Source organism: Tenrec ecaudatus, chromosome 4, assembly GCF_050624435.1.
Source record: "Tenrec ecaudatus isolate mTenEca1 chromosome 4, mTenEca1.hap1, whole genome shotgun sequence".
NCBI classification, from domain to species: domain Eukaryota; kingdom Metazoa; phylum Chordata; class Mammalia; order Afrosoricida; family Tenrecidae; genus Tenrec; species Tenrec ecaudatus.
In genome coordinates, this window is record NC_134533.1 from 36,294,169 (window position 1) to 36,319,448 (window position 25,280).

Here is a 25,280-nt window from a genome sequence, read left to right on the forward strand (position 1 = left end):
GATCTTGGCCCTTCTCGCCTGTTTGATCTGGCCTGTCTCCTGCTCTGACCCTAGTCTGACCCAAGGCTGCAGCAGTGGAACAGCAGGACTGCCATCTGGCTACCACAAGGCGGCCGTGAACCTCAAGACTTCCCTCTCTCCACCTTGGCTCCCTCGTTTGGCACCAGGTCCACTATTCAGTAGCTCAACGCTACCCAAACCATGGCTCCTTCTTGGAAATAACATGGGCCTGAAAACAAGGGCCCCAAACACCCCCTGCCAGCGGGACATTGCACAATGGCGGTGCCACGTTCCAGGGCAAGGGAACCCAGGTGCGGAGAAGAACCACAATTCTCTTCTATCCTCTGAGCGGCTCCATGGAATTTCAAGCTGCTTCACTTTCAAAGGGCCAACTTGGCTTTGAAGATAAAATGACCCTGGCTTGAAGCTGCAGAAGGTTCTCCTCACCCCAGCACCAACCACTGCCACACCTACAAGGACCGTCTCTTTCAAGGGGACAATAGGTGGCTGCCACCTTTATGTGGCATGTGTGGTGGCAGGAAGGAACCCACCCTGGAAATGGGATCTCCCTGAATGCCTAGGATTGCACCACTAGTGATTCACTCTTTTGACCTCAGCACCACCCTCTCCCTAGTCATCTTAGAAAACACACATTCTCCTGGGACTTAAGTACTCCGTTCCAGACACCTTACGTGAATAAGAGTCTTCGTTAGATGTGTTTTTTATTCTTCCTTATAGAAGAGCTCTCTGGGTGCTGGATGCAAGGGGTTAGGTGGGTCTCACAAGAATCAGAGAAAAGAAGAGACCTTGAGTTAAATTGTGGTACTGTCACCAGATTTCCTGGAGCCAGGCCCACCGAAATCCTCCAGAGCAGCGGATCTCAGCCTATAGAGTCCGAGACCCCTTTGGGGGTCAAAAGACCCTTTCACAGGGGTCGCCTGACTCATAGCAGTAGCTTACTGACACTTATGAAGTAGCAATTAAAACCATGTTATGGTTGGGGTCACCACACATGAGGAACTGTATGAAAGGGTCGCAGCATTGGGAAGGTTGGGAACCACTGCTCTGGATGGAGCTGGCTCTAAAGCTGTTAATTATCACGAGATTATCACCGAAGTATTAAACAGGGCAACATACACCAAAGGTCCATGTCTGGGCCCACCTGGAATGGATACTTGAGAAATGGGTGAGTCCCTCTGAACTTCCAGCAGATGGATGGAAAGTGTGTGTTGGGTGGAGAAGCCTGGCGCGTGCCTTCCTCTTTCTGCAGGTCAAAGACATCAGACCTTTCCCTCTGTTCTACTTACTCAACGAAACTCTCTGCACCAGGCCGCTTTACTGTCTCGGTGGGAGAGAAAGTAAGAGGGCCAGGTGGGCAGGACTTTAACGATTGGTCCCAGGAGATCTGGCTCCTTGGGGCCCACGCAGTCAGTTGGAGGGTCCTATGGCCTTGGTGCTGATTCTCTTCTGCTTCCTAGTCCGGTAGACCTGAGTGGAGGGCTGGGCAGTGTGTATCCCCTTCCTCATTCCCAGGCTCCGGGAGTGTGGGCCATGTTCTGCTTTCTAAAGTGCTCTTCATCGTGACCCCGAATTGTAATTGCTTTTTTCTTTCCATCTGTCTCACTTAACAGGGAGATCATTGGGCCTTGGAACATGCTTTCTCGTTCACCAGGACCCCAGTTCTTAGCACACAACTCAGCATAGTAGTTCTCAACCTTCCTCAAGCCACGACCCTTTAATATAGTTTCTCATGTTGTGGTGACCCCCAACCATAAAATTATTTTTGTTGCTACTTCAGAACTATCATTTTGCTACTGTTATGAATTGTAATGTAAATATCTGACATGTAGGATGTATTTTCATTGTTACAAATGGAACATCATTAAAACACAGTGCTTAATCATAAAACAATATGTCATTATATATTGTGAAATATGAATTTCTAATTACAAATAAATGAAATTTTGTCTTGAAGCATGGTGTAGCATGGGTAACAGTCTAAATATAACAACAGTAAACTACATTGCTACATTTTGCGACGGTATGTGGAAAAAGCCAAAGTCAATGTGAAGGTTGAGATAGCTGCTTTCTCTCCAGATCAGCATGGCTGCATGTGGGTGTGCTCGTCTGGAGACAGATAGAGGAGCAGTGTCTCCTTTCCTAAGATCATTGGAAATAAGTGTTTTCTGATGGTGTTAGGCGACACCTGTGAAAGGGTCTTTCAGGGTGCATAAGCAAATGTGGTGAAGAAAGCTGATGGTGCCCAGCTATCAAAAGATATAGCGTCTGGGGTCTTAAAGACTTGAAGGTAAACAAGTGGCCATCTAGCTCAGAAGCAACAAAGCCCACGTGGAAGAAGCATACCAGCCTGTGTGATCACGAGGTCTCAAAGGGATCAGGTATCAGGCATCATCAGAACAAAAAATCCCATCACAGTGAATGAGGTGGGGAGTGCAGAGTGGAGACCCAAAGCCCACTTGTAAGCCACTGGACATCCCATTACAGAAGGGTCTCAGGGAGGAAACGAGCCAGTCAGGGTGCGATGTAGCAATGATGAAACATACAACTTTCCTCTAGTTCCTAAATGCTCCCCACCACCACCACTATCATGATCCCCATTCTACCTTACAAATCTGACTAGACCAGAGGATGTACACTTGCACAGATAAGAACTGGAAACAAAGGGAATCCAGGGTAGATGATCCCTTCAGGACCAGTGGTGTGAGTGGTGATACTGGGAGAGTGGATGGAGGGTGGATTGGAAAGGGGGAACCGATTACAGGGATCTACATGTAACCTCCTCCATGGGGGACAGACAACAGAAAAGTGGGTGAGAGGAGACATCAGACAGTGCAAGATATGACAAAACAATAATTTGTAAATTATCAAGGGTTAATGAGGGAGGGGGAAGAGGAGAGGGAAGGGGAAAATGAGGAGCTGATGCCAGGGGCTTGGGTGAAGAGCGGATGTTTTGAGAATGAGGAAGGCAACGAATGACAAATGTGCTTTACACAAATGATGTATTTATGGATTGTGATAGGAGTTGTATGAGCCCCAATAAAATGATTTAAAAATAAAAGAATGGGTCTTTTGCAACCCCCAAGGGGTCATGACCCACAGGTTGAGAACCACTGACTGAGCACATAATAGGTACTCAACAAATGCAGAGCAGGTGCAAATTTGGGGTTGCAGACTTGGGGTGCTCAAAATTGGGAACTTTATTTTCCTAGAACTGAATGTCTTAGGTCCTATTGCCCAGAAGCAGAGCCCGAGAGGAAGATTTGTGGGGACCTAATTTCTCAGAAAAGCACGGGAATTGGAGACACAAGGCAGAGAAGGGCAGGAAGCCAAGCAAGGACACTGTATCAGGCAGAGTCCCACCGGGAGGAACTTCGTCCTGAGTCCCCAAAGGCATAGTGTGCTCAATCAAGTGAGTTCGGCTTCCATACTCCTGCCCCCATCAGTATTGGTTAAGGGCAGTGACAGGGACCTCGGGGCATACAGGCAAAGTGCTCTAATACAGGACTTCAGGTCCTTGCCGTTAAAATGAACGTGCACCACAGCCAGCAGATACCCATGGAAGTTGAAATGAAGAGATCCAGGAGATCAAGGTGGGGCCTTCGCATTGGCCATTGAGCGGAACTCACTGGCTACTTCCAGCCAGCTCTCTCCCGGTAACAAAGTCTGCCAACACGGGAGATGGTGCCTGGTTCCTGGTCTTCCTAAAGTGACATATGATTGATTGTCCCACCTGGTCATTAGTGGCCATGAGCCACCTGACCACTGCTGCATCTTCCCCTACCCTGAAATGCCGGGCCCTCTCAGTGGTGATACTCTCTCGTTTTGCTAGTTCTCCATAGAGGAGCCCAGACTTGGAAATAAGTAACTGGCTGGAAACAAACAAAGAAATAGAAAGGGAAGGAGGTGGTGGGGGGCGGGGCGGAAGAGGGGGAAGAGACGGGAAAACTCTACATTCCAGCCTTCTTTGCTACAAAAGTCAGATATTTGTTCTAGGTTCCATTGGTCAAATATGCTCAGGTAAGAAGTTGCTTTGGCAAAAACCAGGGCCTAGGGCTTCTATGTGGGTGTTTCAGATGCCAGCACAGGAGGGCGGCTGAGCCAGCAGCTTTCTGGGACAGCTTCCTTTACTGACTATGGTTCTGGGAGTCCTGCCCAGATACACAGCATAGAATCTGTATCTTTAGTCTTCCTTTGAACCCCTTTGATAATCCTTATGAGTTATTTCCAACTTCACCTGTCTCACCGCTAGTTTTCCATTCAACTGCCTCCCCAGTAACTCCATTTGGATTCTATCAGGCAAATGACCGTGCCCAGAACTGAGCTCCTGGCCCACCTGGCATGTTGGTGACCCTCTGCTTGCTCCTCTGTGTTAGTCCTTTGTCTTTCTATGCCTTCTCGGCTTCAGAGGCTGACCTCTGAGACAGCTGTACTAGCCACCTTTGCCCTCTGGTTTCCAATGACAGTCAGACAGTGCGACGCACCAACGGGGGATTGGCAGCCAGGAGAAGAGAGAGGTGAGATCTCTCTCTCTCTCTCTCTCTCTCTCTCTCTCTCTCTCTCTCTCTCTCTCTCTCTCTCTCTCTCTGGACCAGAATTTCATCAGTACTGCGTCTAATTAGGACCATAGCTTCTCTCCCGTGGCTCCATCTCTCGTGGGATTCTGGTTTAGGAGTGATAAATGCTTCCTGCTTATCTCTACTGGTCCTTGGCCCCTTGACTTCTCATTCACCAGGGTTGTGGTGAAGACAAAGTGAGAAGACAGGTGCAGTTTCTTCATAAATACGTTCTGAAAAATGGGACATCCGTGAGAAAAAAAACTTTCCTTTGGGGATAGACCATGCAGACGAGGGCCAAAAATTAACCTGAAACGGTTATTCTCTCTATGCTCAACCCATCTGTTCTCAAGACCTATGAGCTCACCCTGGGTGTTCAGATCCACTTTCTCCATCCGTGGTAACATTCCATCCATCTCCAGGGTAGCGATTGGATGGAACATTGATTCTCCTGTTCTTTGGGGTTTTTTTAATGGTCATTTTACACACCAGCCCGCATTCAATAAAAGATGACGTGGTAGTTACATAATTTCGTGTCAACTTGATAAATTAGTGCAGGAGTGGAGTCTAGCTTCTCAATTAGGTCACAGCCTGATGATGCCTCCTTGTGGGTGTGGCCTTCTCATGAATATCCTGGTAACTTCTTCTCTTCCTCCCTGGAGGCAGGCCACACATCTCTCTCTGCTTCACCTTCCTTGTGATGAGCTATTTCAAGCCATGCTGATGGCAGTCCAAGCCCTATGGAGATGCATCCACCACCATCGGATCTATATGACTTTGTACCCACTGCCCTGTGATCTTCCTGCATCACTATAGGTGGCTGTATCAGTCTGAAGGGGGAGTTATGGACTAGTATCAGACTTATGGACTTGACCTGGGCTGGGCTGAGCTGTTTTCTTAATGTACAATTATTCTTTGATATCAAGCTCTTTCTCATGCATACATGAGTGTCACTGGCTGTGTTTTTCTAGTCAACCCAGCCTAACACAGATGAGTTATACTCTTCCAAAAAAGGACAGAAGACAAGCTTGTCCCCATTGACCCTTTCTATTTTGAAATGATCAGATTCACACTTTAAACCAGACTTCTCAGGTCAGGAGTTCTGCTTAATAACAACAACAACAAAATGTGGGAGCTACAAGGACATAGAGTATACAACATGGAGTAGAAAAGTCCAGTTATCACATGAGGAATGATGACCAAAAGTTAGAAAGAATTTACCTAAGGTCACAACAATGGCAAAGACTGGACCCTCCCCCCCAAAAAAATCCCCATTTTCTGACACCTGAGAGAAGTTACCTTCCCACCACTTTAAGGGCACAGGCAGCTCAACCCCATGTGAACCAATGAAAGCCTTTATTCCACCAGCCACATCTTATGGACCATTTCATACTCCTGCGTGAAGATAGCTATATTTTCAGGGTTAGACCTTACAACATTCCCACATCTCCCAGTCCTTCTCCGTCAGCATCAATGAAGGAATCACAGAAGAGCTATCACTGTGCTAATCTCACGCCTGAGGTTTGTATCCCAAAGAAACCTAGGTCAGACCGACTTCCAAAGAAGCCTTGAGAATAAACAAATAGACAGATAGGCTCCAAAGAGCAGCCTGGTTGGCTGTCTTCATAGAAGGAAGCCCACTGCTCAGCAGGGACTAGTTACTAAGGGCTGCCGTTTCTTGGCCATTTTCCACCGACCCAGGCCTGTATTACAGTTCCACATGCATCATCTCATGGATCCTTGTAACAATCCTGGAAGTTAAGGTTTATGCTCCCTGTTTATAAATGAGTGAACTAAAGCTCAGCAAGGCTAAACAACTTGCCAACGATCGCATCGCTGCCTCTGGGCCTCCATGCCCATGTCTGTGCCTACACAGCTGTGCCTCTTCCAGGAGCACCCTGGGCTTCCTTAAACGTCCGTCAGTGGTGGCACCTGCCTCACCTCCTCCCTCCCTCAGTGCAACTCCAGCCCAAAGCTGGCACTGGGGAAGAGGAAGTGATGTGGACAAAGTGCAGGGTCCAAATCAATCTGGTTTGTTCTGAGAAGTAGCTTTAAGCCAACAGAAGTGAGGTAGAGAGGGACTGTTTGCAAGAAATGGGCAGAGTCCAGCCCTCACCATCTTCCTTTTCTCGTTCTGTTTCCTTGCCTCTTAAAGAATATCTGAACTTATCATCGCAGATCATACCAACGGCTCTCAGTTCATTGCGTCATTTGAGGGACTCAACAATGTTGCGATGAGGAGACGTGGTGATCACCAGTTTTAGATGGGGAAACATCAGCTCAGGGAGATGAAGTTAACCTGCCCAGAATCATGCAACGAAGAAAGAAAGGCCACAGAATCAAGCCCAAGTTTCTCTCTCATGCCAAGATCAGTACTCATTTCCCTACATCGAGGCTCCAGGAAAGAAATGTGAGACACGTGTCTCAAACAAAGCTAACGAAGCCTTGGCATTCACCTGGTCTGTTCCTAAACACAACCGTAGCCTCCACCTCTGAGCTTTGTGAAATGACTTCATGACTCTGTTAACACCAAGCAAGATGCTGCCATGCTCGAGACACACCTGCTTGTTGTGCACCTCTGAGTGTCGAAGGCATGCTAGCAAAGGAGGAAGGGCTTTCTTGGCCTAATCTGAGGGTAAGCAGAGCTTCCTTCTGGCAACAAAATGTTATGAGGCCCAAGGGCTGACCACAGAGTAGTCGGGACAACATGCTGACTCAGGGAGTCTGAGGTCAATGTGCCTACAGTGTTGAGCCCAACACTGGAACACCCCACTGGCTCTGTATGTCTAAAGGACACAGAGGTGACAAGACAGAGGGAACTAGAGGCAACGGTTAAATTCCACTTAGTGCTCTGCCTGGTTGAGAATCCAAACCCCAGCACCACCATCCTCCGGCCTTGATTGTCTGGATCGGCCTCCTCAATTGACAAAGGTGGTAGGAGCACCTTCTTCACAGGGCTGATGAACAAATCCAAAATATTCTGTTTTCCCCCCCATGGAAGAGGAACTTTAATTGCTGTTGAAAAAAATCTGTATGAAGTAGAAATTGGTTTTAGTAACATTCATTCAGAGAGAGTGTGTTCTAGAAACTGGAGGTAACTGGATGTACTTTTCTGGCAGGCATGGAATAGAAACAGTCCAGGTGGTTTGGCTAAGGCCAATGCCTAATGAGGACAAATGCCTTGTCTGGGGGGATTTGGGGTGATACCTGGAGGAATGTTATACTGTGCATAAACCAATTGAATTGTTTTCACAGGTGTTGTAAAGTTTCATACAGGGAAGGGCTTTTTTCTACATGCCCTTCAATTTCACAGCAAGAGTGGCATAGAAAACCTAAACACAGGAGAGAGCATTCATGCCAGATATCTAACTCCTTGATCTAATAATGCATACAATTCAAATGGTGACACTATACTTACATCGAGGGCTTTCTGCAACTACAAGGTGGTGGCCTTTGGAAAGCACGCCCCCCTGCCCCCCAGTCAGTATCTAGAAAGCAGCCACGACCTCCTTCTATGTGTGTTCTCTGTCTGCGTTTCCTTCATAGCTCTTAACCAACTCTGCTGCTGTGGCTGCTTCTTAGCAAAACTGGTGGAAAAAAGTTGTCATCATCGAACATAGCGCTCTGGCAACCAAGACGTTTAAAACCTCTCATCTTCTGGGGCCAAGAAAGCATGGTGCAACATGGAGAACTCTGATCTGCAAACAGGGTGGTCACACATTTTCCTGGCCTGAAGACTTCCACCACTTTCCCGATCAGGTCATCCCAGGAGGTCTGACTTAAGTTTGTTTCAAAGCTAACCTAAGAAAATTCTGGTTGTGAAGTCATTGTGCGTAGTCCAATAAGCTCCATTCGATTGCATTCCACTCGTTGACTATCCACAAGGATTGAACAGTGGAGCATCAAGGGCAGAGCCTGGGATCAGGTCACGCATTCCACGCTCACAAGCGGCATCCTTGGCAGGAACACCATCTTCCATAGCTGCGGGGTCAAGCTCACACATCAGAATGTCGTCTGCCTGCCTGATGACTGGACTCTGGGAAATCAGGGTATGTAAGTACCAACAGTCAGCATTCATACGCCCCATACAGTACACTGCTCCATTTGGGAAAATGGCATTAAGAAACTTTATTTCTTCCTGGAAATTCCGGTGTGGGTCCCCTTGGTGAGAGGCTTCATGAAATTCGTACAAGAATAAAAGAAGCTTTAAATGGACTCAGACCCACTGTCGCCCCTAGCAAGCTTCAACAGGGACCAGCGCTTTCAGGAAGAGGGTAGACCACGTGTCTTCCAAAGGACACATCTCTCAGAGACAAATGTGCTACTCTCCCTGAGGACACAGCTTCCTGCCTGTCAGTTTTTGTCACACATATGATTGAGCATCGCACATCCTACAAAAGTCTGTCCCAATTGGGTCTCGGGATGGTGCGAAGATCCCCAGATCCTCGGTGTGCTGCCGGGAGAACCAGACCTCCAGCAGCTGCTCCGTTCCTTCGACAAAATGTGCAGCTTCCGTCACCACGAGACTAGCAAGCAACCAAGAACCACAGAAAATCAACCACAGAAACCAACTAAATGAAATCTCTTCTCCCGGCGCTGCGGGTTGTTCCAGCTGTGTTTAAAGTTCGGGGTCCTTTTGTTTCCATATAATTTTATATTAACTTTTTTAAGGATTAATAAAATTATCCCTCTGTGTGTGTGTGGGGGGGGTGAAATTTGAAGGTGAGTCTGTTGGAAATAGAGGCAGATGCAGGTCAGTCTCTTTCCCCGTTACAGAGTAGAGCGAGCGCTAGCTAATGTCGCCGGCCATACTGTGTAAACCCCAAATACTGTATAGACATAGCTCTCGGTGCTTATTGTACCCCAGACTCTCAATGTTAATTAATTCAATGGTTAATTACTACCTTTAGTCTTCTTTTTTATTTTCATCATTATTAACTGAATAAATTTTTTAAAACATTTTATTAGGGGTTCATACAACTCTTATCACAATCCACACATATACACACATCAGTTGTATAAAGCACATCCGTACATTCTTTGCCCTAATCACTCTCAAAGCATTTGCTCTCCACTTAAGCCCTTTGCATCAGGTACTCTTTTTTTTTTTCCTTCCCTCCCCGCTGCCCCCTCCCTCATGAGCCCTTGATAATCCACAGATTGTTGTTTTGTCATATCTTGCCCTATCCGGAGTCTCCCTTCCCCCCTTCTCTGCTGTCCATCTCCCAGGGAAGAGGTCACATGTGGATCCTTGTAATCGGTTCCCCCTTTCTAAACCACTCACTCTCCACTCTCTCATCATCGCCCCTCACACCCTTGATCCTGAAAGTATCATCCACCCTGGATTCCCTGTGCCTCCAGCCCTCATATGTACCAGTGTACAACCTCTGCCCTATCCAGTCCTGCAAGGTAGAATTCAGATCATGGTAGTTGGGGGAAGGAAGCATCCAGGATCTTGGGGAAAGTTGTGTTCTTCATCGGTACTACATCGCACCCTGACTGACCCATCTCCTCCTAAACCCCTCTGTGAGGGGATCTCCAGTGGTCGACATTTGGGCCTCCGGTCTCCACTCTGCACTTCCCCCTTCATTCACTATGGTATATATATATATATATATACACACACACACACACACATATATGTACATATATATTCTCTTTTTTTGCATGACGCCACCTTTAGTCTTCTTAAGGACTCTTTAAGGTAGACACTATTTTCTCCCCCATTTTAGGGTGAAAGACCCATCTAAAGATGGTTTGTACCTCTCTCAGAGCACAGCCCAAAGTGGTAAGCCCAGAAAAAAACATGTCCACCAGTGTTATCAATCCTCACTCACTGCTGGGAACTCCTTAAGGCAGGTATCAGGACTTTGGCTTATTTTTTAATTTGGAAGCATTTCAAACATGCAAAAGTCTGTAACATTATAAATGCCTATGCAGCACTCAGTCTAAGAAATAAAACATTAAAATCAAAGTTTCTACACACCTCCCTAATCCTTTGCCCTGTCCCTTCCCAGAGAAAACCAGCCACTCCTTCGTTCAGCAGGGTTTCGTGAGGACAACACCGTGCCGTCAGAATGCTCCTTAGGAGCCAAGATGACAAACTTCATCTCCCATGCGTTGATCGCTTTACCAGGAAGGACCAATCCCTGAAGAGGGCCGTGATGCTTGGTGAAGGAGAGGCAGTAGAGGGCCACAGAAAGAGGGGGAGCCTCGAGGAGATGGCTAGCACAGAGGCTGCAGCAGTGGACTGAAACACAACGATTGCAAGGATGGTGCAGGACCAGGTAGTGTTTACCTTCAAGCCTATCTTTTGATAGCCAGGCACCATCAGCTTTCTTCACCACATTTACTTATGTACCCATCAAATGGGTTTCTTAATCTTTTGGTGGATCTCTTGGGAAGCCTTATTTGTTGTTGTTTTGTTGTATGGTTGTATACTGTTGCTTTGTTTTCCTCTGTCTTGTTTTTGTGCATGTTATTATCTCCACAGGTCTGTCTAAATAAGACAGGCTGGATGAACTATCTTGAGGAAAAACAATGGGACTGACAGTTCTGGGGGGATTTGGGATAGGGGGAGGTGGGGGGTGGGTAAGGAAGTGGTGTTAACAAACACAAGGACAAGGGAACAACATGGGATCCAAGTTGGTGGTGAGGTGGGAGTGGCAGGCCTCGTAAGGAATGATCAAGGGTAAGGTTACATAAAGAAGAGGTATAGCTGTAACCCAGGTGGGGACAGAGCATGATAGTGGGGCAGGAGGAAAGTCAAGGGAAATAGAGGAAAGAGCTAGGAGACAAAGGGCATTTATAGAGGTCTAGACAAAGACATGTACATGCAAATATATATATATATATATATATATATATATATATATATATATATATATGGATGGGGAAATAGATCTATGTGTCTATATTTATATGTTTAGTATTAAGGTGGCGGAAGGACCTTGGGCCTCTACTCAAGCACTCCCTCAACACATGAATACTTTCTTCTATCAAATTGGCATTCTATGATGCTCACCCTCCTGACACAACTGCTGAAGCCAAAGTGGGTGAATAAGTAAATGTGGTGAAGAAAGCTGATGGTGCCCGGCTATCAAAAGAGATAGTCTGGGGTCTTAAGGGCTTGAAGATAAACTAGCAGCCATCTAGCTCAGAAGCAACAAATCCCACATGGAAGAACACACCAGCCTGTGTGATCACATGGTCCCAAAGGGATCAGTTATCAGACATCAAAGAACAAAAAATTGTATCATTGGCTGCACACTTCCATGATACGATCGCCGAGGACAAACGGGTGCATAAGCAAATGTGGCGAAGAAAGCTAATGGTGCCCGGCTATCAAAAGAGATAGTGTCTGGGGTCTTAAAGGCTTGAAGGTAAACAAGCGGCCATCTTGCTCAGAAGCAACAAAGCCCACATGGAAGAAGCACAGCAGCGTGTGTGATCACGAGGTGCCAAAGGGATCAGGGATAAGGCATCATCAAAAAAAAAATCTTACCATAGTGAATGAAGGGGGAAGTGCAGAGTGGAGACCCAAAGCCCATTTGTTGGCCACTGGAGACCCCCTCACAGAGGGGTCTAGGGGAGGAGATGAGTCAGTCAGGGTGCGATGTAGCACTGATGAATACAGCTTTCCTCCAGTTCCTAAATGCTTCCTCCCCGCCCACTACCATGATCCGAATTCTACCTTGCAAGCCTGGATAGAGCAGAGGTTGTACACTGGTGCATATAGGAGCTGGAGGCACAGGGAATCCAGGGTGGATGATACCTACAGAACCAGGGGGTGAGGGGCGATACTGGGAGAGTAGAGGGTGAGTGGTTTGGAAAGGGGGAACCGATTACAAGGATCTACATGTGACCTCCTCCCTGTGGGACGGACAACAGAGAAGGGGGTGAAGGGAGATGCCGGATAGGGCAAGATATGGCATAATAATAATCTATAAATTATCAAGGGCTCATGAGGGAAGGGGGGAGTGGGGAGAGAGGGGGAAAAAAGAGTACCTGATGCAAAGGGCTTAAGTGGAGAGCAAATGCTTTGAAAATGATTAGGGTAAAGAATGTACAGATGTGCTTTATACAATTGATGTATGTATATGTATGGATTGTGATAAGAGTTGTATGAGTCCCTAATGAAATGTTAAAAAAGAAAATGACATTGCTGTCAATTCTTAGCACAGCTTAAGCTAAGATCCCAGTGAAAAATGATGATGATAATAAACCAGCTCCACATTTGGGTAATGGGTTATTATCATTTCTCTCTCTCTCTCTCTCTGAACAATAATATGTTAGGGGAGAAATTCTAGAGATCACCCACTTCAGGGAACATCAGGGTCCATTTTAGCAGAAGGTCTTATTTTCTCCAAATGAAATCTCACCTAGAACAACTCTATCTCTTCTGGTCGATGAGACAACTATGGAGATGTAGTGTTTCTGAGAAAGTTCTGGTCCAAGCATCATCTCTTTTTTTAATTAAATACTTTTATTGGTGGCTCTTACATCTCTTATCACAATCCGCACATTCATCCATTGTGGCGAGCACATTTGCCAATATGCTGCCATCATCCTTTTCAAAGCATTCTTTTCCCACTTGAGCCCCTGATATCAGCTCCCCGTTTCTTCCCCCTCCTTTCCTCGCCCTCCCTCCCTCATGAGCACTTGGTAAGTTATAGATTATTATGTTCATATCTTACATTGTCTTCCATCACCCTTCACACACTTTTCCATTGTTTGTTCCCTTGGGAGGGGGTTATATGTTGATCCTTGGGATTGATTCCCCCTCCCCCTCAACCTCTCAATCCCACTGATATCTCTACTCTCACTGTTGGCTCTGGAAGCGGGGGGAGGGGGGGTATCTATCCTGGATTCCGTATGTTGTGGGCTCTTATCTGTAGCAGTGTGCATGGTCTGGTCTAATCCAATTTGTAAGGTAGAATTGAGGTCATGATAGTGGGGTGAAGGAAGCACCAAAGAACTAGAAGAAAGTGTGTGTTTCATCAGTACTATACTGCACCTTGACTAGCTCATCTCTTCTCTGTGACCCCTCTGTGGGGGGGTGTCCAATTGTCTGCAGATGAGCATTGGGTCTCCACTCCATGCCCCCTATTCACATTAGGCATGATTTTGTTCTGGGTCTTAGATGCTTGATACCTGATCCCATTGACACTTCGTGCTCATACTGGCTGGTGTGCTTCTTCCATGTGGGCTTCGTTGTTTCTCAGCTAGATGCCCGCTTGTTTTTGATAGCTGGGCACCATCAGCTTTCTTCACCACATTTACTTATGTACCCATCTTGTCTTCAGCAATCATATAGGAAAGGTGAGCATCACAGAATGGTGGATTATTAGAACAAAGTGTTCTTGTGTTGAGGTAGTACTTGAGTTAAGGCCCAATGTCCATCTGCCACCTTAATTCTTAACATATAGATGAGTATGTAATTATATATATATATATAGATAGATAGATAGATATTAGCATATAGTTCTATTCCTCTATCTATCTAATATGTGCATGCCTATATTTAGACCTCTATAAATGTCCTTTGCCTCCTAGTTCTTTACTCTATTGCCTTTTACTTTCCTCTTGTTCCACCATCATATTTGGCCTTCCTTCAGTTTTAGTAATTTCCTCACTGCTAAATTTCCCTTGATTACGCCCCACTAGGCATCCTATGCCATTCTCTCCATTGATTTTGGTTCCTTTGTCCCTGGGTTGATTTCTCCCCACACCCTTCTTTTCTCCCACCTCCCCCTCCCCTGGAACCATTGGTCCCATTTTTTCATCTCCAAATTGTTTATTCCACCTATCTTATCTAGATAGACATGCAGATACATCAATAAGCACAAAACCCAGCAAAGCACATTTTGTACTGAAAGACTCAGCTTATACGCGAGTATTATGATAGCTTTCAGAGCATTTGTCACTTTCTCCAATTATCTTGTGTGGGTTTTTTGTTTACTTGAATACTTTTGTTTATTTCTATCTCTTTAATGCACCTGCTTCCAGAATGTAAGAGGCAAGAAATTCAAGAACTTTCCTATGTTAGCCCCACTTTCTTCCCAACACCTAGCACCATTCTTGGTAGATGACAGTTAACCACTCACTGAATTATTAAATGAATTAATAAAATTGGCAGGGAAAAAAGAGTACAGGCACATTCCATGGTTCCAAGATAACCAAAAGCCTTTGCAGGTTTAAATGAAGAAAGTCTAACCAACCCCATAAGAACAGCAAACCATGTAGTCATTCAAAGGACCGTTCTACACAGTGCCAAAAATTGTGCTTTTTAGTAATGAGAGATACACAAAACAGCAAAAAATGCAACAAAATCACAGAGATTTTTATTTAATAAAAATGTAAAGCTGGACTCTCAGCAAGGCCGGGCATAGTTTCCTGGGGTCTCCAGGGCTGCGCCCTTGAGGGGCAGACGCCTCCCCTTAGTTCTGCAGAGGGGTAGGCGGGCTCCAGCCGTCCGTGCCGAGCACTCAACCGCTGCTATGAGCCCCCAGAGCTCTCACCGAGTGTTCACGGTCGAAGAAATGATGCCTCACATCCAACATTTGAAAGGAGCACACAGCAAGAACTTATTTCTCAAAGACAAAAGAAAAAAGGCTACTGGCTGGTGACAGTTCTTCATGACAGACAAGTTAATTTAAACGATCTTGCAAAGGAGTTAGGTGTTGGAAGTGGAAATCTGAGGTTTGCTGATGAAGCGGCCATGCTGGAGAAACTGAAAGTTGGCCAAGGCTGTGCCACCCCACTGGCGCTCTTCTGCGATAGTGGAGAGGTGAAATTTGTTCTCGATTCTGCCTTTCTGGAAGGTGGACACAAAAAGGTGTTCTTTCATCCCATGACCAACGCTGCAACCATGGGACTGAGCCCCGAAGACCTCCTCACGTTTGTGAAGCAAACAGGACATGACCCCATAGTAATAAACTTTGATAAAAACTAATACTCAAGAAACCCCTAATGCTCGTGTTCAGATTGGTTTCTAATTTACATCAAGTATTAAAATGACGAGAGAACATTAGGTGGCCTTTGGTGACTCTTGCATCAGGGAGTAGTTCATCTTGAAGGAACTGTTTTAGGAAGAAAATGCATGGAGGCAGTTTTAGTGCTCAGCACCCCCCCTGGTCTTCCTCCAACAGTGATTTGCAGGGGCAGTGGGTGATGCCACCCTGGGGGTGCTGCCGAGATGATTGGGGGGGGGGCAAGGCAAATGCAAAACAGATACAAAATAAGACTCCATCCTGGATTCTGGGCTAGAATACAAACGTTTGTTTTGTTTTGGGCCAGGGCAAGACACAGGTAAATTTTCTGGAAAAGGATGTGTTATCAGTTTGAAGTAATTCCTTAAATAATTTATACTATTTCTAATTACTAGCTGCTTTGTATCTCTGGGGTATTTCTTATACTTGAAAAACTACAAAACCGTGTATAAAATCATATACACGATAGTCTAGCTGTAGGCGAAAAACGAAAGAGAATATAAAAAGGCCAGACCCGCTGCCACCAAGTCAACTCGGCTCACAGGGACCCAACACAGTCTTTATAGGAACAGATGGCCTGAGTGGCTAGTGGGTTTGAACCATCGACCTCTGGGGTTAGCAGCCCAACTCTTACTTGGCACCAGGGCCCCTTTAAGAGGAATATGGTTAGAAAAAAAAAAAGAGGAATATGGTAAGGGAGTATTCGTTGTTTAGTCATCGTTTAGGAGGTGGGGGCTAAAGAGTCGTTTTACTTTTTATAAAACTTTAAATTGTACGCAAAAGCTCTCTATAGTGTTTTTTAAAAACTTCAGTGTAAAGCTAATCTGTTGGATAACAAACCTTAAAAAAAGATTAAATGTGTGCTTGACACACAATAGTTATATGGATTGTGATAAGAGTTGTATGAGCCCCCAATAAAATGATTTTTATAGTTATTTAAAAAATGTAAAGCTATTGTTTCTCTCCATAACCTCCATGTAAGTCTACACACTTCTGAAGTCAGTGTTTTCATCTGGCTAAGCCTTCCCCACAGAATCCTCCCCTCTTCAATTTTCACCGGGTCCAAACAGCAGTTTGGGCATCCTCAGAGGACTCAACCAGGCTCCTCTTACATGCTCTTTGGGTTTGTGGGACAAAAAGAGGCCTGACGGATCCAGAGGAGAGCTGTGCGGTCGGTGGTGTAAAGTTTACAAACAAAGTTCTCCTAGGACAACACTCACCACCCTTATAGAATAAGCAGGTGCATAGTCGGGATAGGAGAAAAATTCTTCAGTGCAACCTGCTGGAACTTTATCTCACAAAATGCAGTTTTCAACTTCAGTAAAACTTCACTATAAGCCCCTGGGATCACCCTGTGTCCTTCAATAAAAGGCACCAAGACGACCCCTTTGGGATTCTAAAATAGCCTTCAGATCTTCCCGCTTCATCCTGAATGTAACTGGCCCACTGGATCACCCCAGATGTCCCTGTTTGCATTGGATCTTGCTCTCCACACCATGTTAGTAAATCCAAGATGCACGCCAAGAGTGACTTATCCATAAAAATCGTCTTCATTGCCTTCAATCTTGTTTTAAAAATCCTATAGGATTGTCAGCCATTTGAGTTAGCCGATCTTCACACAATGCTTTTTTTATATTGGTTTTGTTTGTTTTTAAGGCATTCTAGTGAGACTAAGACAGGTGTCTAACTGAGAGAAGTTGCCCGTAGCCATTCTCTGACCACAGAGACATGTTTAAACACATTGTATTTGGAATGAACCCATGCATCTATGAAAGGGAATTCTAGCAACCATACCTGCTGTCTTGCCCTGGTAGTTTCCAAGTTGAATGTATGATCTTATTTCAGTTTTAGACTGAGAAATGTCTTGGTTCTTTCTGCACCTATTATGGCTTCCATTCTTCCTATGAAGTACACAGAGAAATTCCCATTTTAGACAAAAAGAAATGGAAATTCAGCACCGCTAACCGGCCTGCCCAGGATCCCACCGCCAGTGAGTATGTTGTATGAGCCCCCATCCTCTGACTTCAAGTCCAGGGTTGCTGACTGCAGACAGAGAAGAGGAATCAAAACTTTCATCTGTCTCACTTCTCTTTGTTAAAGGCCAACGGGTGGAATTTTATGAGTTCACCTTCCAAAAGCAGGCTCAGATCAAAGAGAAAGAAAGGCAGGGTGGGCACATCTTCACACAACTATATCTCAGGAGAGCCTCGTCCCTGGAGAAGGACATCATGCTTAGTAAAAGTGGAGGGACATAAAGATAGAGGAAAGACCCCAGCAGGATGGATTGGCACAGTGGGTGCCACCATGAACTCCGCCATAAGAACCATGGTGTGGGATGGTGAGGATGGTGTGGGGATGGTGAGGATGAAAGGTGAGGATGGTGAGGGTGGTGGGGATAGTGAGGATGGTGATGGTGAGGATGGTGATGGTGAGGATGGTGATGGTGAGGATGGAGGGTAAGGATGGTGAGGGTGGTGGGGATGGTGAGGATGATGAGGATGATGAGGATGGTGATGGTGAGGATGATGAGGATGGTGATGGTGAGGATGGTGGGGATGGTGATGGTGAGGATGGTGGGGATGGTGAGGATGGTGGGGATGGTGAGGATGGTGAGGATGGTGAGGATGGTGAGGATGGTGAGGATGGTGAGGGTGGTGGGGATGTTGAGGATGCTGAAGATGATGAGGATGGTGATGGTGAGGATGGTGGGGATGGTGAGGATGGTGATGGTGAGGATGGTGATGGTGAGGATGGTGAGGATGGTGGGGATGGTGAGGATGGTGGGGATGGTGGGGATGGTGATGGTGGGGATGGTGGGGATGGTGAGGATGGTGGGGATGGTGAGGATGGTGTGGGACAGGACACTGATTTGTTCTGTTGAAGCTATGAGTTGGAATGAACTCAACAGCACCTAACAGTAGGACATTTGGGGAGGTCATTTGTTCTAGAGTCTGTACCTGTGAAAAGAGGAAAACCACCCAGCTGCATCAGGTAGTTGGTGAGCGAGACGTCAACATTTATCATTTTGCTGTTGTTAGGTGGCATCACTGAGATTTAGGGGCTGCTTATTATTGCAGCAGAGCAGAGTTTGCCCTGATTGATACATCATGGGAAATGATGTTTGAACAAACTTTTGTGCTGAATTTCACTCTCAGGACCCATTCCTTGTAACTCAGGAGGTAGAAAAAAATCAACATGTCCTGGTTATTGGAGCGAATTATGATTCCCCAATAATGCCCTTGAGTGAAGCAGCACTATTTAGAAATGTGAGTTTTTAGAGGCATTTCATCAGCTGAACTGCTCATGCCGGTGTCCAGTCACTAGCCTTGTAGCTGTAAGAGGCGCTCACTTTGAAATCTGTGGGGCAGTAGCTTCCTGATCGGTTCTAGTGGTGTAACTGAAATCATACAGTAATGCGCTCTAGACTTCTACTCCTCCAGCCCTAAGGGAATCTTTAAGCATCAGCTTCCCTAAATCCAATCCCTTCCTACTTAAAATACCCAGAGCAGTGTCTACTTCCTACTCTAAGCTCTGATTGAATACATTGGATTTTTTGTTTTTAAGTTTTGTTGATATATATTTCGTATTCCATACAATTCAAAAGCTCAATCCTGTTCAAAGGAGCTGTACAATCATCACCACAATCAATTTTAGGGCATTTTCTTTTTTCTTGTCCTCACTGTTATTAGCTCCTCATTCTCCCCACCTTCCCTGCCACGCCCCTGGAAACCTATTAATCCAGTTACCGTCTCTGTAGTTTTCCCCGCCCTGATTCCATATACAAAATTAAAACAGACAAAAATAACAATGACAAAATAAAACAGAGAGAGACCCCAATCGAAAAGAGAGCAGAAGCTGGAAAGCTTTCCAACCCAGATAGTGCAGCCTCGTGGACAAGGATGTGGAGCGTGCCTGAGACTCGAACCCAGAAAGAACACAAATGCGCTGAGACCTCAAACATTCGGGGACATTTTGTGGGAGGATGGATTTTCATGAAACCATTCATTCATTTTTAAATATATATCAAATCAAGACTAAACACCAGCCCAGCGCCACAGAGAGCATTTGAAGAGGTGGAGGGCGGAGCATCCAAGTCTATTGTCAAGGTGACAGAGGCAGAGAGCACTGTTCAAACTGAGGTTCCCTGAGACTCTCTTCAAGGACCATCCATCTGATGGTGGCAACCTTGAGTCCCGTTGAAGAAGGTGAGGCTCACCTGCCTGTGTATCAAGAGGACCGTGGAACTAGCTACTCAGCGCAGGGGAGTATCGGTCGCATGCTCACAGCATTCGGAGATTATGAAAGACATGCTTGAAATACAATCTAATGATCAGTATTCACTTTTATGGCATGGTTTATAAAAATATGGAGTCCTCATAAAGAGCAGCCATTGCCAACCTAAAGCCTGTTAAATACCTAGAGATTATGTCCCTACTAATGATGCCCCGCGTGACCTTGAGCCTCTGGCTTAAATATCTTGTGCCTCATTTTCTCCGTCAGTAAAAGGAGATAATGACAATCGCCACTGGATCGTGTAGGTAACATGCTTGGAGATTCTCAGATCAAAGGTGTTCTGCCTGAACCAAACAAGGTGATGATGGCACTCATCCTCATTACTGTTGTTGCTGTGGTGGTGGTGGTGGTGGTTGGGGGTGGCCTTTTTTGTGGCCCAGGAAGTAAGACGAGGCTCCCGTGTCTGATTCAGCACTGGAGCAGAATGAGGAGGCGTTTTTTCACTGCAGAAGCCATGGGTGTAGAAGTCACACCTCTTGTGCACAGCACATAGGGACATCTAGACTCCCCAGGTGGCATGAGGCAAAACCAAAAGCCAAACTCACTGCCATCAAGTGAATCCCTGACTCATAGCAACCCTGAAGGACAGAACAGAGCTTCCCTGTTGGTTCCCATGACTGTGCCTGTTGACAGTCACATACAGCCTTATCTCTTTACATGAGGCAAAGACTCCCTTCGGATTAGGATCATCACGAGAACATCTGCTGGAGATGAATATCTGTCTTTAGAGGAAGGAGACCATACAGAAGACCCCATTATGTCTTTGCTGATATGGTCCCCAACTTACATTCAACTAAAGAACCTTAAACTTGAAATTCCAATCTCAGCTTCATCACAAGAGCCCTAAAGTTGGGTTCAAGTCATAGCTTGTGCCCTTGAACATGACCCATAATTTCTCAGACTCTGTACTTCTTAAATCATAAAACCCAAACTTTGATCTTCTAGTTCTGATATTCAGTACCCTCATACTCTCTGTAAATCATGACAGGGGATTCCACCCACGGAGGTTCTTCTCTGGTGTATTTCTCCTTTGTTCAATGATAGTATCAAGCTCACCCCCTGCTCTGCCAACAGATTGCTGGCTCCAGACCCACATTTCAGCCCTAAAGTTCTAAATCTGGGATGAGGAAATGTACTGAAGATTTTGTTGTTGAGTTTTTGTTGTTGTTGTTGTTGTTGCAATTTCTCATCAAGTTGGAACTCAAAAGAGAAAACTGAATTTGATATAGCTATCAGTGATTTTCAAAAGATACTCATGAGGGATCACCTCTGCCTTTATATCACCTGTGTACAAAAGGTGCCCCATCTGGGTGCGTGAATTTGAAAAGAAACTTCCTCTGGGTACACACTGCTCTGTGGCCATGTACCTATGCAAAGAAAAGATCACCCCTTTACCCAGGTAAACCTGGTCTCGTATCAGAATCCAGCTCTGGGTGACTTAAGCATGGCCTGGATTCCAGTCCACACAGAGCAACATTTTTGTCTCACGAGCAACACTTTTTTGCCCTGCACATGACAGCTTCCGTGGAGCCCCTCTTGAGCAATCGTGGGCTGGAAGAATATTTTCTCTTATCCCACCAGCTGCTTGTTGCTTGCTTTAAATATTGGCCATCTTTGATAACTAGTTTGCCCAATCCCAACTATGTAGACAGTCCCCCACTCCCGCCTCAGAAGAATGCACTTCAGAGGATAGCACTGGAGATTCAGCTTGGGGAAAGGGGCATGTCAGATTAGAGTACACGGGAGAAACAAAAAGGGATGGAGAGGGAAGAGAGGACATCCTGGCTCACCAAGCCCCAGGGACAATGTTCCTGCACACGGGGAGGACCATAGGGCCAGCTCCACCACAGGACACGGTGTCCCTCACTGAACCATGGTGCTGCGGGGGACAGCACTGGAGACAGAGTGGGGGAATAGTGCACACTCTGGCCCCATCACACTGGGGCGAGGAACGGAGGGCATGCAGCAAAGCAGCAGGGGGAGCAGAGTGATGAAACCCCCAAGGAATACTAAAAATAGACTTGGGAGACAGAGTGTAGCACCCCATCAGACTCAACGGGAAAACACTTATGAAGGCCAACAGATAGAATTGAACTATTTATAAGCTCTTACATTTTTGTCAATGGCTTTCTTTTTGTTATTGTTATATGGTTTTTGTTATTCTTGTTTTGTTAGTTTTCACTTCTTTTGTTGTTCTATTTGGCTTTGCCAGGAGTTTGCACTTATTAATGTATCTGCATTTCTAGCTAGATAAGATAGGCAGGATAAATAATTCTGAGATGAAAAGAATGGGACCAATGGTTCCAGGGGGGATACAGAAGAAGGGGAGGTGGGGAAAATAAAGGAACCAACCCAGGGACAAGGGAACAACAAGTGAATGAAAATCAATAGAAGCAAGGTCGTAGGATGCCTAGTGGGGCTTAATCAAAGGCCATGTAAAAGTGAGGAATTACTAAACCTGAATGAAGACCGAATATGATGGTGGGACAAGAGGAAAGTAAAAGGAAATAGAGGAAAGAACCAGGAGGCAAAGGACATTTATAGAGGTTTAAATATAGGCATGTACATTTTTAATATATACATAAAAAGAGGGGAATAGAACTATGTTCTCATATCAATATGTTAAGAATTAAGATGGCAGATGGACATTGGGCCTTGACTGAAGTACTCCCTTAACACAAGAACACTTTGTTCTAACAATCTGGAATTCTGTGATGCTCACCCTCCTTACACAATTGCTGGAGACAAAATGGGTGCATAAGCAAATGTGTCAGAGAAAGCTGATGGTGCCCGGCTATCAAAAGAGATACTGTCTGGGGTCTTAAAGGTTTGAAGATAAACAAGGGGCCATATAGCTGAGAAGCAACAAAGCCCACATGGAAGAAGCACACCAGTCTGTGTGAATATGAGGTGTCAGTGGGATCAGGTATCAGGCATCTAAGACCCATAACAAAATCATACCCAATGTGAATTGGGGGTGGGGCGCATGAAGTGGAGACCCAAAGTTGGAGACAACTGGACATCCCCTCACAAGGGGTTACAAAGAAGAGATGAGCCAGTCAGGGTGCAGTATAGGACATGGGTCCTTTCGAATTTAAGGCAGATTCTAACGTGCCTTCTGGGCAAGATTCTTCACTGGGGGTGAGGGAGGCATGAGAAAGGAACCCCTCAACCTCATGCCGAACTCTCCTATGTCATCTCCACCTCTCTCCTCATTTCAGGGTCAGTGATATGGGAAGGAAATGCCTGGTCACATCTACATCTATCCATATCTCTGGAATCTTGCTGTTTCACTCAGGCACCCTCAGCACTTGGTCTTAAAAATGAAGAAAGTATTCATCAACTCTGAGGTGATACCATGCCTTGAATGAGTTTCTCAGAAAGTAATCAAACATGTGCATTCGTTTGCCCCATGTCATCCTGACACAGCTAGCATTCGCAGACAAAGAAAAGTAAAGGGGAGGGTGTGTTCTGTGGATGAGGTTACTTTGGAAAGGAATTAAAGCCAAGCCATGTGATTAAGACAAAAATCAGAATAGAAAGGCTATGTACAGATGGGTATCAGAAGCTTTTATGACACGTGTGTCCCCTACAGTCCAGCACTTCCATTTATAGGGGTTTGTCTTAAGATAACCAGTCACAAGAGACGGACATCATGCTTCATAGTGGGTCAGAGGAAAAAGGACGACCCTCAGCCAGATGAGCTGACCCAGAGGCTACAACAATAGGTCAAAAGAAGAATTGTGATGATAATACAGGGCCCGTCCAATGTGTTAGACATAGGGTCACCCTAAGTTGAGACAGACTTGTGGGTTCCTAGCAACAGCAGTCTTCAAATAATCAGACAAATGCACAGTGATTATCTACAAAGATGTTCCACACAGCATTGTTTACAGTGGGAGAAACTGGGAAATCATCGACATGTACAACTGGGAATAGGGATATAAATAACTATGCCCTTCAAATGGAATATTAAGGAATCATTAAAATGCGAGTATCTAAGGCTATATTTTGATGGAGATAAAAAGTGATCATCTAAGACTATATTGGGATGGAAAGACTTGAAGATATCTGGTTAATTGAAAAAACAGGGTACAAATCAAAAGCACGATGCAGTCACATTTTGCAGTATTAAACACATGCACTGCATCCATCGATATCAGCAGTAACTACTTTGGGGCAAGATGTCCTCTAGTTTGCTCATTGGGTTGTCACAATTTTCTGCAAAGGGCAAGTATTGCTTTTACAATAAAAAGATAACTAATTTTTTGGTATTGTTTCTAAAATACAAGACCTCTGGTTTGAAGGAAATGGGTAGAGGTCATCAGTAGAAAAAACAATTACCCAACCATTCTGAAAACATATTGATAGACCAGTGTGTCCCACTTACACAGACAGCTCTTCCATGCCCCTGCCCTGCACAATAGATAGTGTCAACAATGGGGCTCTTGGCAACCCCAGAGTGCGCTGTGACTAGTTTCAGCAAAAAAGAGAGAATTTATTAAAGGAGATGGAGATATGTTTCCAGGTAGGTGGACAAGATGGACTTTTGACTATTTCTCTCACTAAGTGAAGTTAAAAAAAACCACAGATATTTTGCAAAAACAAGTGTAAGAAGATCCTAAAAGGTGACGAGAAGCCAGGCAAGCCAGGTCGCAAAGAGTCACAGCATAACATAGCAGTCAGTTTGCCACCAGTGTCTCCATCTACATATAACCTCCTCCCTGGCGATGGACAACAGAGAAGTGAGTGAAGGGAGATGTCGGACAGGGCAAGATATGGCAAAATAATAATTTATAAATTATCAAGGGTTCATGAGGGTGGGGGAGCGGGAAGGGAGGGCTAAAAATGAGGAGCTGATGCCAGGAGCTTACGTGGAGAGCAAATGTTTTGAAAATGGTGAGGGCAATGAATGTACAAATGTGCTTTACACAATGGATGCATGTATGGATTGTGATAAGAGTTGTATGAGCCCCTAATAAAATGATTTTTTTTAATTCCAACAAATGCAGGCGGCAACGGTGTCTCAGCAAATACCTGTGCTCTGCGTCCAAAACAGGGAAGGGGGAAGTGTAAACCCAAGGAGAACTCACTGCCACCCAGTCAAGCCCGACTCACAGCTTCGCTTTGGCAATCAAAAGGAGAGAAGAATTAGACAATAACCATTTTAAACCAAGCATTCTGGAGAAAGCAGCGCATATCAGAGTGAAAGCTCAGTGAGGAGCCTAGAATTACACCTTCTCCAGACTTTAAAGAGGCTCCTAACCCCGCTCCATTGAGATAATGTCAGAAAAAAACAAGGAGGAGGCAGCTGCTTCCACTCCCACCAAATAGCAGCAAGCATTCCCCCTTGTCGGCTCCACCAGGGGGTCAGCGGAGACCAGGTGGGGAGCCCAGACTTCCACCCCCACCCAGCAGTTAT

The 25,280-nt window shown here is 45.5% G+C and overlaps 1 pseudogene; it reads right to left on the bottom strand.

The window, feature by feature from the left end:
* Positions 1-6,527: 6,527 nt before the first annotated feature.
* LOC142445783 (S-adenosylmethionine decarboxylase proenzyme-like) overlaps positions 6,528-25,280 on the bottom strand; it is a 41,199-nt pseudogene continuing 22,446 nt past the window's right edge.